The 15,997-nt window shown below is 34.7% G+C and overlaps 1 protein-coding gene across 1 annotated transcript in view; it reads right to left on the reverse strand.

Annotated features, from left to right (window-relative positions):
* Positions 1-5,078, reverse strand: part of LOC118735739 (beta-1,4-glucuronyltransferase 1) — a gene marked incomplete in the record, with an annotated part of 305,895 nt that extends 300,817 nt beyond the window's left edge. The window contains 2 exon segments of the mRNA XM_036465678.1: positions 4,386-4,741; positions 4,972-5,078.
* Positions 5,079-15,997: the final 10,919 nt, after the last annotated feature.

The raw sequence follows: 15,997 nt of genomic DNA on the forward strand, positions 1-15,997 counted from the left end.
AACAAGTAAGAAAGTCTAAGTTCGGGCGGATTATATATGATTTTCACCTTTCCGAAAGCTACCGCTACATAGTAAGCCGGGGTGTATTAATTTTGAGTAAATTAGCGTCCTTAAATTTCGGAATATTGAAGTTTCAAGCATTTCTGAAATTTACATTTATATGAAAAGCGGCCTCAATTTTAGTCCGATTTCAATGATTTTTAACGTTTCGCTTTTATGTGGCAAGCACAATAACCATACCGAGTTTGGTACAAATTGGTATAACGGTTACCGAGATACATATATGTGATCATAAGTGGGCAGTGCCACGACCATTTTCCAAAATTTTATCATAAACATATTTCTCTGTAAAGAATTGTTGCAAATATCAATTTTGAATAAATTAGCTTTAATATTTACTGATTTATCGAAGATTTCGTATTTCTCTAAATTACCGTTATATAGGATGTGGGCGTGTTTATTGTCCAATTTTAAAAATTTTCGGCCATTTGGTATGCTGTAGAACGGATAACAACTGTGCCAAGTTCGGAAGAAATTGGTGCAGTGGTTACCAAGATATACACATGTAACCATAAGTGGGCGTGGCTACGCCCATTTTCCAAAAATTTATAATATTCTTCTTTTTCGTCTGAAAATTATTGTAAATATCAATTTTGAGTGAATTATCTTCAGTAGTTACTAAAATATCGAAGTTTTCGTATTTCTGGAAATTACCGTTAAATGGGATTTGGGCGTGGTTACAGTCCGATTTCGTCCATTTTCAATACCATCCTGGAGCGCCTGTCACACGTTCAACATTTATTGTGATATTTGGATCGTGATCCATATTGATGGATTTCAAAATAGTCACTATTTACATGTATTTGTGTCCAATACGTGAAGCCTGGAAATCTTATGTTAATGTTATTTTATTGAAAATCATCTATAATTTGTATTATATGTATGGGGATGCCACATCTAATTTGTTCGAAATGCATGCGATTGATATCACGAAATATGCCATATATAGAGGATATGAAAAAAGGAGGTTTGAATAGCAGTTTGTGCGGTGTATTTGGGCGCTTTAGCGTTTCGGTATATGCACTTAAGTCTAATTTTTAAATAATTTTTTTGTTCTGCGGCTAAGATCCCGTTCAAAACACAATAGCTTAAAGCGCGTTTTTATGAAAAATGTATTTTTAAATGCGTGCGTTGCAAAAATATTTATGTGTTGTTTTTTGTTTCAGAATTTTTTTTATTTTTTATTCTTCTCTATACACGTACGTATACGGAGATTGAATAAAAATGAATTTATATACGTATGTGAATGTATCTAGTTATTATATGAGGCCTTGAGCGCTAGAGTAGCTTAACTGATATTTAAAAAAAAGTTGAGGTGCACCTTAAAATGCTTTATCAGAATCGAAACGGTAATAGCCCGAGGCACGCTCTTTTAGTTTTATTTTACTATAATAGGTAGCAGTACGTAGGTGCAATGAATTTTGTAGTAAAAGACCGCATTTATTTTTTATGGATCCTTCTTTCTCATATAACAAAAAAAAATTTGTAAAATGAATTTCTATAGTTTTCTTTTGATAAAACTATTCATTGTACCCATGTCTTATTTATGGCAAATAAACGAGGTTTTTTTTACAGTTTATTGCATAATAAAACATTGTTTTTGACTTGTGGCAACCGTGGTAACAACATCGTCACTGAAATGGAAAAAGTCGTGACTAATAAACATATGTATGTATGTATGATATCGCCTAAACGCAATGCGCCGTACACATAGTCAAAATAAGGTCGACACTAAAGTTAGTTGCAGCTTTTTGGCATGATTTTTAACAGAATATCCGTCAAAAAAGCTGTATAGACTTTTTTTCGACTATGAATATCACAATACAATTAGTACGAATAAGACGATGCTTTCCCAAAAGCAAAACAATTTTTATTGGACAATGTGGAAACCATATATCGAAAATATTGCCGTCGTAAACAATACTCTCATCGCTTTCCTGACCTTATCGCAACAGTATAATACGATTTTATCAGGTTCAACATCGTCCGATTCATCGCTTTTATTCCATATTTTTGAACTGAAAGTATTGGATTACTTTTTAAATCTGTACCGAGCATCGATCAATGCTTAAAAATATCGACTCAGTACATAAGTAATAAACGCTGCTGCAAGGAGCTGAAATATACGTTATGGCAAGCGATGACAATTGAGGATATTTTTTAGAATTGATAGACCACCAAGCGTAAGGATCGCCACTGTGCTCAATTCGAGCTCCTCGGCTCGGTCGCAATTAGGCATTTCTCTTGATAGCGACACTTAATATTAATGTAACCAGATGATCACAAAAAGCGAGGTTAAATTGGTTAAAAAGAAGTCAGTACATTTATTCCTTAAAAACTCATCGCCAACTCGACAAGTTCCGCGAAATCGATGTTCTTTAAATAAATTTTTAAATCATTCCTATCAAAATACAAAATAGCATCTTTCAGGTTAATAACGACTATATTACTTCCAGGTAAAAATGGAGTTCAATTTTGTACACGAAAAAACCAAAAAAAAATTGCGAATAGAAACATGAAAACAATTGTTCTAAATATACAGTTTAAGGTAAATTTCGTAGTACAATTTTTTAAAACCTACGGGAGTATGTTCTCAAAGAAATGGTACTTTGCTTTTTATTGTTATATTTGAACGGTAAACAGTAGTTTTTAAAATATTAAGTATTTTTGGTATGCTAATTACTTTTAAGTTCCGGTCCGAATTTTATTTTGAATATTTTAAGTAAAAAAGGCCAGAAAAAAGTAACGAAAATTCTGAGGTTATAGCTTAAAATTAAATGCTAAATCTAGCCTCAAAAGGGCTAACCTGGTCACACTGCTGAATATGGTTTCCATCTGCCACTTCAACGATACACTCCTAAAACGTGTCGTGAGATTCACGAGCAACATTTGAGTTAGTTTCTTTTCTTAATATTTTAGCTCTGGATGGAGAATTCGATGAATAAGTACTATTGAAAGACGTATCGTATGTCATTGTAGTTTCTCGCGCCTTTTTAGCTGCTTATGTTCCCAAAATATTTGCCTAAGGACCAAAAAAAAAAGTAGCAACAAAGTACTAAAACGAGATTCACGCACGGGTCCGCCTTGTAAGAAAATTATAAGCAGCAAGCAGGCAGAGAAGGGTGAATTGAAGTCGGCTATATTTATTTTGGTGACAACGGACTTGTTATGCGGCCGCCGGATATTCCGTCCGGTATCCGGCCAAATCGCTATGAGTTGCACGATTGGGATATGATTTGCACCGAATTTTAGACAAATGCCCAATCGTGTGACAGTGACTTAAAAGTTTTTATGGTGTTATTAACTATAGGGGTATTCACGATCCGGTGCATACTGTCTAGCATGGTTCATAGATAGCTTGATTGTTGTTGTTTCATTTATTCAAACGACTACAAAATTAGCCAATCTATGCTCTCTATGCACCATGCTAGACAGTATGCACCGGATCGTGAATACCCCTTATATATTTTTCGAAAAGGTGCATATGTTGCAAATATGTCGCATTAAATAAAATTACTAGAAAAGGCCTAGCATCACCGAGGTTCAAGCATATCAATAAACGATAATCTGGCCTAATTACTTTATATGCGTAGCATAGCTACACTTTTAAAATTTAGCTAAGTTGAATATTTTTCGTGTACTTGGGGAAAACACAATTGTTCGTAGAAATGGTATAGAATTTTTGAAAATTCAAATTTTTTTCTATTATGAACTATTTTTTAAAGGTCCCAAAAACCCCCAAAAATTTAATTAATCGCTAGTATTTAAAAATGGTAAACCATTGGGTATTATTATTGGCAGTCTCGTGAAGAGAAGCAAAGTTTTTCTATCGAAAAATGTTGATTTTGAAGAATTCTATACAATTTCTACGAAAAATGTTTTTCTCATATAAAATTCATGGAAAACTTTGAGCGCTTCAAGCGACCTCTTAATATTTTTTGATTTCGAAATAAAAAACTGAGATAGTTTTTCGATGTAGATCTATACTAGGGGGTGAGAGCATTAAAGTACAGGACTTTATTTTTTTATACGAAATTTTGAACCATTGCAGTTCCAATTATTCGCTAACCTTTACTCAAATTTAAAAAGTTATAAGAAAGCTGTGACAAGAACGATAGAGTTTTTAGAGCTTACATTGAGTCATTAATGGGCACGAAAAAAATAAATCTGAATTTTCAAAATTTCATAGCTACAATTCACTCTTCTTTTAAACTTACAGATATGCACATAGACCAGTTTACGCAAACAACAACTTTCCCGAAAAATTTATGGAGAATATTTTTTTAGTTGCCACAACAACATAAACAAGATTGTTGATTCGTACCTAAAATACACAACAACGTAGAAGACACACTGCTTCCTTAGTTTTTCTAACAATTTTTTATATGACAGATTTATAAATAAAAATATATAGCTTTAGATATATATGTAATTAATTTTTTGGTGATTTTTTCGATCTTTGTATTTTCTTTTCGTAGATATAGCTATTCAAAAAACATCAATACATATTTTGCTTGAAAAAATGCACACACACTTAACACTTGACTGTTCGCCAATTTATTAATAAAATTTTTTTTTTTTGTTGCTCCTCAGCTGCACTGGCCAGCATTGGTCGCGCAGAAACAGCTGATTTGCATTTATTATGATACTTTTGCCTTGCCGCACCTTGTTCTTGTTTTTCCTACAGTGTTTTTTTTTATTTTTTATTATTATATTTTGTAGCCTATGCGCTTATTCCATGCTCGCAGCACTAGCTCTTTGACAGCCAACGAACAACGAGACAATGCGGCAGCAACGAATATGGCAGCGGCAATGGCGAAGGCACTTCCTTGACACAAAATTACAGCATCAACGAATTGCAGCAACCGATATTCGTATTTTTGCCAGCAATAAATATTAGATTTTTTCCACTTTCTACCTTTCCGGAATGTGTGGCGCATATGAGCACAACACACGAACGCACGTCTATCCTTGCTGCAACAACAACAACAAAAACTGTAACAAAAAACTAAAAAGAAATAATAACCTGATTTTCGTTTTTGGCTTTCCGACTTTGTTGTACGTGTTTTCACCCACTCGTGTTTACATGGGTTTTGGCTATTGGCTTTTATAAGAATTAGTAAATTGTAAGCTTGGCTTTTATTCAAAATTTACTTCAATATTGTTTGCACTAAATTTTCACTGTACTTGTTTGTTTCTACAATTTATTGCGCGTGCTTAAAAGTATTTTATAAGAATCTATGAAATGATTTATTTTTTTCTTCACAGCGACACGTTTGTTGTTGCACTATGCACGCAACCGACACACTCGCGACCGAACAACTGCAATCGTTGAATTTCCGTTTATAACTGAATTCCAAGTGGATTTTGACGCAACATATTAATGTCACGCTGCTCCGAGTGTACGAATTGAGTTTGCGAACGTATATACCAGCATACATATGTATATATAAAAATCTGAAATATATATCTGAGAATATAACAACAACGAATGTATGGATAGCACAAACAAATTCTCAATTCAAATTTTCGTCCCACAGTTTGACCATATGCTGCATATGCTCAGCACACGAAGAACCTGTAAGCAGGGTTGCCACTGTCGAAAATAAATACTTACCATCCACTTGAAAAAAATTTACCAAATCTGGAAAATATCTTCCAATAACTTTTTTAGTTATTTTAATAAAAACTATAGATTTGTTCTTTTTTTTAGTTATTTCAATAAAAAATTTGTATTAAGTAACTTTATATTTACCCAATGATATTGTATTTGAAATCATACTATTGACATCTTCTCGGGATTTTGCATATAAAAGCGAAAATGATGAACCTAAGGCAACAACGGAACTTCATAATTTGAAAAAAACTACAACTGGAGTTATTATAGACAAATACAGTGACTCGAAAAACGTTTGGTGATTTTTTAATATTGACAATTTTTTAATTTTATTTTTGTTTGCGCTTTAACCAAAATCGTAAAAATCAAGGATTAAAGCTTTATATTTATATGCCACGTTTAGAAGAATTCAACTAATTTGCGCCAAAATTTAGAGAAGTTTTCTCTGAATTTTTAAAACATTTTTCGGTTTACAGTCTTTTAGCCCATTAAATTTTAGTTTAACCAACAATGTGCACCTAAAAATTTCCGTTGATTTACATTTTTTTGTCACCGGACATTTGCGTTTTCTTCTTTTTTAGTTTAACAACAGATTTTTTTTTCAAGCAATCATAGTGGGTTCTGTTAATTTTTTATTTTTATTTTAAGAATCTTTTAAAATATTTAGGCAATCAAAAGCTCCTCAGAATTCGAGCAAAATGAGTTTTGAAAAGGGCACGATATGCTCGAATTTTAACGATGAAGTATACATTAAGGCGTTCGAAAATTAATTTAGAAAGAATTAATTTAGAATAAAAAGATAAATACGAAAAATTAAGCAAGAACGAAAAGTTTTAAAGTCCAAATAAAATAATTTAACAAAAATCTACCAAAATGCGAAAAAATTTACCTTTTTACCAACTCGAATTTTTTCTACCAATTTTGGAAAAAATTTGCGAAAGTGGCAACCCTACCTATGAGCCAAATCCATAATAGGCGCTGATGCACAGTGACCATATTACACACACCTACACTCATATAAATGTACACAGTGAGCGCCAATCCCAATTGGTTTGCTCATCCCCCATTATTTGTTTCTCTCGTTCAATATCTCTCTCGAATGCTCCACCACATTTGTTTACCACTTCTTGTTCGCTCAACACATGTCAAACCACCCAGTAGTTTGTTGTTTACTTTGTTAGAAAGAGCAAACTAGCAGTGGATGTTATAGCGAGCTGTCACTTTGACTTTAGTGGCGCGCTAATGCAACACTAGTAGAACATAATAGCAGAGAACTATCTAAGTTCTCTGATAATAGCTAAAGTTGTGGGCAATTTTAGCCACCACTGTGTCAGTGCATTTTTCGAATATGGTAATTGTACAAATTTCAACAGTTACAATGTTGCCACGGAGTCATTTTTTTACCTACCAAAACCAACCAAAACCAACCTACAACAAATTTTCTTTTATTTTTTTATTATTATTTTTTTCAATTTTAAATTTATAAAAAATGTAGATAACATAGTATTTAGTAAAACTAAAACACAGCTAGCACAATGAAAACAAATTAACTGCGTAAGCAATTATTTCTTCTGTACCAGCTTATTCCAATGTATGTGTCTTTACACATACATACATATTATTATTGTTATTATTATTATTACATCAGGAATACTCGCGCTGCGAGCTAATAAGATCTATTGTGCTAAACCCAGCCCACGAAGCTTAAAGTACCCCATTTTATTCAAATGGTAGTTTAACTTGCAGTGTCCTCTCAGGATGCCAGGAGTCTTTTGGAGTTTCCCCTGGAGGAACTGCCAGTGTGCAGCAATATGAAATTCTTCCCAGCCACTAAATAGCTCTGCAGTGTATCCTTTAGATGAACCGCAGAAGCGAAGACTTTTCTGGAATCTTCGTCCAAGTACGCCTGCCCCAGTAGTTACTCCCGTCGTCCATCTTCGATCCGCCGGTATATCATACTTGCGACCTTTCGTTAATCATAGTTATTCATAGTTATTATCACAGCAGTCCCTTTCAGGAATTCTGACCTTAAAGAGTTTTTAGAAGGATAACTCGGAATCATCCAGGAATGGCTTGAGAACTTAGAAATAACCCCGAAGATCTTCACTTTTCATGCTGATCGTATTGAGCAGCCGTAGAGCGTTCCAGCAGCCCTATTTTTCAATCAAAAAAGGCAAAGCAGCAATGCATGTAATGACGCCAAGAGCATCTGTTAGACAAGTGCGCATAGCTCCTATGATGGCCACGTGGACCAGTCGGTGCAGCTTGCTCAAGGGGGCACTCACGTTGAGTTGCTTAGCTTTTGGTCACCAGGCCGGTGCCGAATATGTCACAACGGTTTTTACCAATGTATTGAAAGACGAGTACGCCAGTTTTGGGTGATATTCCCTAAATCTTGCCATGAAGTCTCTGGCAGGCATAAAACGCCCTTGTAGCCTTGTTGGTAACATTCTAGAGATGTTTGTTCCAATTGAGTCTTTTGTTCAGAGTTACTCCTAGATAGTTCGCCTTTTCTGGGAACTCGCCAAGGTGCGTCTAGTCAAGTTGACTTTCCTTCTTTTGGTAAATGTGACAATGGTGACTTTCAGTGAGTTTATTGACACGCGCTTTTCAGCGCACCAGTCTTCAGGACTTAGTTATTTGAAATAGAGGTAACGAACCCACAATGTCACTGCGGTAAGGCACGAGGTTCTTGACCTCACCCTGGCCTCTTCACCTCTCTTATCCCGTTTATTTGACTGGAGGGTTCTCGGTACTGGAACCTCACTCTGCAGGGTGAGCGTCCCAAAAGTGTTCCTCTTAGATATGTTAAGAGGACAAACTGGGTCCTCTACTGCAGGAAACTGCAGCAGTCGCTCCCAGAAACCCAACGCGATAACTGTAATCCTGTTTACAGCTCAACTGATGACCTGGTGGAAAAATTCACTACAGCATGTAATACTGCCATTGAAAAGTCGTGCCCATTAAGTAGGCCTTCAGGTAAGGTTAAACTGAGCTGGTGGACGTTGGAGCTGTCGGAGCTCCACCGTCTGCTCGACGCCTCTTTAACAAAATGAAAAAGAACAACATAAAAAATGATTTTGAGCTCTACAAGATCGGCTTGGGGATCTATAAGCCAAGCGTTCATCATGGAGGGAATTCTGCGAAAAAGTGGAAGGCTGCCAGAAAACATCTCGACTCAGGCGTACCCTCTCCAGAAATCCTGTTCCCCTCGGTTACCTCAAAGATGAGTCGGGTGACTGAGCAATGTGCGGAGAGGAGTTGCTTAAGCCACTTCTCGACGCCCATTTCCCCGCTAGCCATGGACGGTGTAGAACTACCGGTTTAAATCTCATGGGCTGCTCCAATCCTTCTAGTGATCCATTGGAGAAGCGCCGTCTGCTTTGAGCACTCGACTCTTGCAAGCCTTTCAAGTCACCGGGAAGCAGCAGAGTTGGCTGACTCCGATCTACGCGAGCTGCATAGATGGGGCATACGTCCCGTGGGCCTGGAGGAAAGTGAGAGTAACTTTTATCTCCAAAGCAAGAAAATCCTCTCACGTATCTCCAAAGGACTTCAGGTCAATTAGTCTCTCTTACTTTCTACTTAAGACGCTGGAGTGGCTAATTGGCCTGTATATAAGAAAAAGGATTCCTAGGGAAAGACTAAGCTTCTCTCAGCACGGCAGGTCTTGGGAATCCGCCCTGCATTCTGATGTTAAAGTTATAGAAGAGTCTCTGGAAAGCATGGACTTCGTGGTTGGGGTCTTTCTGGATATTTAGGCGATTGTAAATGCCCTAAGCAAGCTCGGAGTTGGGATCAACCTAGTGGCGTTTATCTGGCATATGCTCTGCGACAGAACTGTCATTGCTGAGCAGGGGAGCGCCTCTCTACTGCGTTAGGTTACTATGGGCATCCCGCAAAGGGGTTCTCTCAACTTTGCTCTGTGTCATTGTCATTAATGACATCCTGGAGGAGCTGGAAAAGAGAGGCTGTCGGGCGATCGCCTATGCTGACGATGTGGCACTAATTGTCAGAGGTAAGTTTCTGAACACTCTGTGCGACCTTATGCAGATATACCTAAATCTAGTCACAAACTGGTCTGCAAGCTGCGGGCTTGCTGCTAATCCTGGCAAGGCGGAGCTGCTGTGGCGATGAACTGGCCAGGCAGGGCACCATCATCCGCGAAAAGGAAGTTATCGGGGTACCTAATGGCAACCTGCGCACTGCTTCTGGAAAAATGAGCTTTTAGTCGGCTCAGCGAACGCTGCTGGGTTTCTGACTAGGAACTGCCCAATGGAAATTCATGCGGTTCGATTTAATATTGCTACGAACTCAGCAACTGTCTGTAGGACGATGAGATGGAATCATCTCAGCACTAGGTTCTCGGCTGCCCTGCCTTTGCGAGGCTCCGGTTTAAACATCTCGGGTCGTACTTCATGGTTGAAGTTCATAACCAGCACCCAGCGCTTTTCTTTATCTCATTGGTAAATCTCCTTTTTACATTAAGTAAGGCCTCGTGCTTAAGCTACAGAAACCAAGCTCTTTTAAGCTTCCAATGCATTTTACAGTACAGGCCTTGGCTTAAGCTTCATCCTGAAGTTCTTCTTAATAATATTTTCTCAAGTTATTTTTGACTTGACGTTAGTTAAAGGAAACAGCTCTTCACGAAATGGTTCTTTAAGAAAAATATTTTCACTAGAGTCATTTTTCTCAATTTGCAAAAAAGCTGACTTACATGATGTCCACACAATATCTTTTATCAGATCGCTTCTCTAAATGTGACAAAAACGACCTTTGGTGGTATTTTGTGTAAGTATCCCATTTTTTTTCAGAATATGTATATGTATTTTTTCAGGGCTGTTAAGGACTTATCTTGGCATTGCAGTGTCGACAGCTGAGCAAAATTTTAACCAAAACATGACATAACATGCCCTCGCAAGAAAAAAAGTCATATTTTATTACTATAAAGTAGAAAATTTGTATTTATTTCATTTTTTAAATTTTATACAAAAGTTTTACATTTTTGGATACAAAAAATACATAAACGCCACATATATTTACATATACTTGCATACATACTTTAAACTATTTATACAACTACATTTTTTCTAAATTATTTCTATAGCTCAATTTATATACAGATATGTACATTAGGGTGCATTCCTCACCACAAAAAAAAAATGTTTTTCCAACGCAACTATACTATTATTTTATTTTATGACTACCGCCAATTACTTCGGAAAAATATTAAGATTTAGGTGAACTGGACCCATATGCAAATACCTCCAAAAATCTATTTTTTATCAATAAAATTAGTTTTTAAAAATGTTTCTGTTTGAAAAAAAATTACCTCAGTTAAGGTCCACCAAAAAAAAATGTTTAAATTTTATCAACGAAATCAAAATAATGACATTTTTGGAGGTATTTTCAAATGAGTCCAACTTAGCTAAATCTTTATATTTCTTCGAAATAATTTCGTGGAAATCCTAAATATAATAAATGTTATAATTCCGGTGGGAAACCCGTAACTTTTTTTTTTGGTGAGGCACCCTAATGTGCAAACTACGGGTATGCACGCTTGAATCTGAATAAATAATTAGCAAACATACAGCTTTTTTTAGTAATTACAATAGTTTTATGTATACTTTTGCAGATTTCTCTGTTTCTTTTTTAGTTTTTTTTTTTTGTAAATTGTTCAGAAAATATATTGTTTTTTTTTTTGTCTTTTGTATATGTGCTTGATTTTGTGCGTATGTATCTGTTAAGATTAAAATTTTTTCTTTCAAGTTTAAAAACTTTTGACATAGAGATTAGATGGTCTGATGGGTATGAAAGTCGGCGCAAATATGTAGTTTTAGAGGTCTTTCATTGGCAATTCATAAATGTTTACTCACACATTTGTTTTTAATTACTTTTTCTACGTGCTTTTTTTTAATTAATCACACTTTTTTTTAATACTTTTTTCATCTATATTCTATATTTATATTTAATTACAAATACATTGTTATATTAGCTTTAATTTTTATATTCCTAATTTTATTTTTTCGCTTAGTTCTCAAGTGAAAAGGCACTTAGTTCTTTTTCACTATTTTCTAGTTCATAGTACTATGGAACCAAATACACCAAGAATTTTCTAAGTATATTCAAGTTTTTTCACTTCAATAAGACTAGTTATGAATTTGTCGAGAAATATGCGCTTATACGATAGTACAAGTTCACATTTGAAGAAAACGATCGGTCCTGATAATGCAGAAAGAAAAAATTTGTGAAAGGTTATTTAACCAGAGCAGGTAGTTCATATGTTTTCGGGGTCACTGAACACAAATTTGAAGTCCATTCCATCACCTAATCTTCTTTCTAACCTCAATAATCGTGACGGAGTTTATGAGGCAGACCAAAATTTATAAATATTTACGGACTTACTTTAATCTTGGTATGCATTGGTTTTTGGGGTCGCTGATTACGAATATGAAGTTAGTTTTTCAAAATCTAGGAAGGCGGATCCAATATGGCGGTCGAATTTTATAAAAAGTATTAAAAAAAAATATATTTAATCTTATAAAATTATAGATTACAGGTTATAGATTACGAATCAAATGCCAGATTTCTCAAATTTAAATCCAATAATTATTTTTTTAAATGTTCACTGAGTTAAGATTGGTAAAAATTGATGAGTTTCGGTTCCTTTGGAACTCAATATTTTTTTTTTTAATTCAACGGTCATACTTCCATTTCGGATTTTGGCAATCTGATTTAAAATTCATCATCACCGATCTCAAGAACTCCTTGATATAAATTGTTATATACAAATAATAATTTTTCATAAATTTGAACGCTTATATCGCACGACCTTCAGACATCTAACTCGAAAGCTCTTTTCTGTCTTTCGAAAGACCAACTGAAAGATCTACTAACGAGGAGATCTAAACGGTATTCTGTTTGCCTTTTAGAAATCAGTTTTTTTAAGAACTAAATGAATTAAGAAAAGTATATATTTTTCTTTTTAAAACAAAAAACCCTTAAAAATTTAAACAAAATTAAATAAAAATAAAAATAATTTATTAAAAAGAAACAAATTATAAATAATTTTTTTATTTAAATGGTATTTAAAAAAAAATTATATTTAACACGGTAGATTCTAAAACTTAAAAGAAAATTGAATTAAAAAAGAAAAAATAATAATCATAAATTCTTTAAAAATAAATGGAATAAAAAAAAAAATGTTGAATATTATATAACCTAAAAATTAAGAAAAAATTAAATTAAAAACGAATAAAATAGATTGTTAAAAATTAATTGAGATTAAGAAATATTTTTCTTTTTAAAACATTAAAATGTAAAAATTAAAAAAATAATAATTAAGAAAAAATGTTATTAAACAGGGCTTTTTCATTGCTCCGCTCTTGCTCCACTCCCGCTCCCAATAAAAAAATGTTTAATAAATTTATTTACATATTGAGCCCTAACCGCCAAAAACGTAGGCGAAATTTTTCTGAAAATTTTTTTGATACAGAAATACTTCTAGATATATGTATGTATACACTTCTGCATCAAAAAAAAAACTTAAAAAAATTTCCAAGTTAATTAAATAGAATGGAAATTTATTTAACTCTGTGGTTTCAGTGTAAATTTATTAACTGAACAGTTTTTTAAATTTTTATTAAGCTTGAGGCCGTTGTTATTGAAATTTTTTTGGAAAAACACCAATACAAATATTTCTAAATAAATCGTTACTAGGCCAGAAAACAAACAAAAACAAAATATTGAAAATTTTCTTAAGAAGCTAAGGAGCAAATTAATTTGATTAGCTCTTTGCTCCAGCTCTACTCCAGCTAAAATCATTTGCTCCTTATCTCCGCTCCACTCCGAAGCCCTGATATTAAAAAAGTAAAAATAATGTATTTATAAAAATTAATGAAATTAAAAATAATATCTAAATATTAAAACGAAAAAAATAAAAACAAGATTCCCAAAATTAGACTAAAAAATAAATAAAAATAAAAAAGAGTATATTTAAAACAATTAAATGGAATTAATATCTATGTTATATTTGCTCTAAACACTAAAATCTAAATATTAAAAGAAAATTTCAAAATAAGAAAACTAATATTAAAAAAGAAACATAAAAATGTACGCTGCCCCAGGACTCGAAACTTTGATCTCTCGAATGACACACGCCAGTGCTTTGCTCAATCGCTCAATGCGAATCTCTTTTGCTTTTAGTTAAAATAGCTAAATATTCACTATGAAAGTTGACAAGGAAGCTTTTTTTAAGACTTTCGTGCCAGAATAAGCAAAATTTTTAAACTATCTTGTCTACTTGCCTTGTTAGTCTCATCCCCTACCCTTGCATCAACATGTCTACTGGGCGGGAAAATCGTGCTTTTGAGACTGCGCTACAGAAACTCTGTACCAAAGTAAGCAATGCCATCACTAAGTAAGAGTTCGCTTTGAGCATTTCTGGATGTCTCAGTAGTGACGGGCGTACCAATTCCTTTACAGGTTAGCAAACGTTCCCACGAACTTCTCATATTCCACCAGCCAGAGAGAATACGGAAACGTAAACATGGCAGGAGGACTCCAGGGACTATGTGCAAGTCATATGATAAAAAAACCCGCAGATTTTTTACTATTAATAGACATGTCACTTGCGGAGTTAATAAAAGCTGCCATCAGAGTGGCGTGTAAAGCATCGAGCCAAAGATTTCCGAAGCGTTGTCTGCATTTAGGTAATGTAAACGGATCTTTGGAAAAAAGCGGGGTCTATCACCAAGTGATATCCTCTAGTTCTACACCTCGATGATCAGACCCATTACCAGTCATGCATCTGCCTGTCAAAACTTCAATGGACACCTTCTATGTATATGTGCCACTGAAAAGCTGTCTAGTTTAGCAAACGTATTGCACTTGAAAAGCTCTCTAAGCGCTTTTAAATAATTCTTAGTAAGGAATACTTATTAGTATGAGAGAAAGATATCCGAGTAACAACAGCTGGTCTAAGCACTGAATAAAAGAGGCGTTATTCAAGTTCATTAGCTTAATTTTTTTATCACTTGCACTTTCATTTGAATTAGTGTACTATTCATCTCTACTTCTACCGACTTATGGGACGAAATACGATACTCGGTTCTTATCCACTCATTTTATTATTCGGTTAATATCATTTTATTATCCGGTTTCAATCAGATATTGGAATATCCGAATTATCCGGATGGTAAAATCCGTATTATCCTCGTAGCAAAATCCGGATAGATTCCCTATAGTTTTACGTCCCCTCCAAACGTCAGATAGCATAGCCGAAATACGCTCGCAGGGTTTGCTATTGCCTCACGAGGGGCATTCTGGTGTATGGCAATAAGACTGCGTGAATTAAGGCCGCCTTCGTATTTCATCGGCGGCCTAATTTTATTTTTTGAGCGCAGCCTAATTTCACTTTCCTAAATGAATTATACCCGCGCCGCCTAGTTTCATTTTTTATTTCGGTCTTAATTCACGGATTCGAGCAATCGCTATAAGGAAAAAACTCCTTTGGATATAGCTCGGACCAGGGGTCCAAAGTTTTTGTTAAAAAATTAACTCTATTTTTATGAAAAAAAAAAATCAAATTAAATAACAAACAAAAATTGTGAAAACCTGTCAAAATTTGGTGCGACTAAATGTTTTTCGACCACGGAAAATATTATTTTTATTCTCTATTTTTTAACGGTAAAATTCTTCATTATCTGGGAGTACATAAAGAGACTTTATTCCCTAGGAAAATATAAAGATATCCCACGATTGAGAGAATACAAAGGTTGCGCCGATCTCGGACCGCTATTCCTCTCTTAACGAATTTGACAGAATCGTTGTTTGCATGACGTCACACTGGTGCAACTTGTTTACGTTTTCCTTGCAACATTTTTTCTTCTTCTTCCATTCTTGCTCACGTTTTGGCATTTCTCTCTCGCAATTGCACCAGTGTGACGTCACACAAAAGTTATTCTCAAAAATCCTCTCTGATCGGCGCAATCTTGTATTCTATCATTCTTGAAGATATCCAGCTACCCTGGATACAGGGGCATAGAGAGCAATGTTGAAGCGGAGAGATTAGCAGTTTTCCAGTAGTCAAACACAGATCCCAAGAAAGATATTAAGGAAAATATAGAAAAGCATTTGCTCTTTGGAATTAACCCAAGCCAGGCGAAATGTGCATATATGGAGATTGATATCGGAAAGTGGGTTAAACGTAACCCTCCCTATTTCCGATGCAAAAACTAAGGATTCTCACAGGTATTCACTCACTCCTTATTACTGGAGAAATAATGCCGTCTTACAAGGCCAATGAAATTGTTTGGCTAC

Source organism: Rhagoletis pomonella, unplaced genomic scaffold (genome assembly GCF_013731165.1).
Source record: "Rhagoletis pomonella isolate Grant_MI unplaced genomic scaffold, Rhpom_1.0 Rhpom_scaffold_00003, whole genome shotgun sequence".
Taxonomy (NCBI): Eukaryota; Metazoa; Arthropoda; class Insecta; order Diptera; family Tephritidae; genus Rhagoletis; species Rhagoletis pomonella.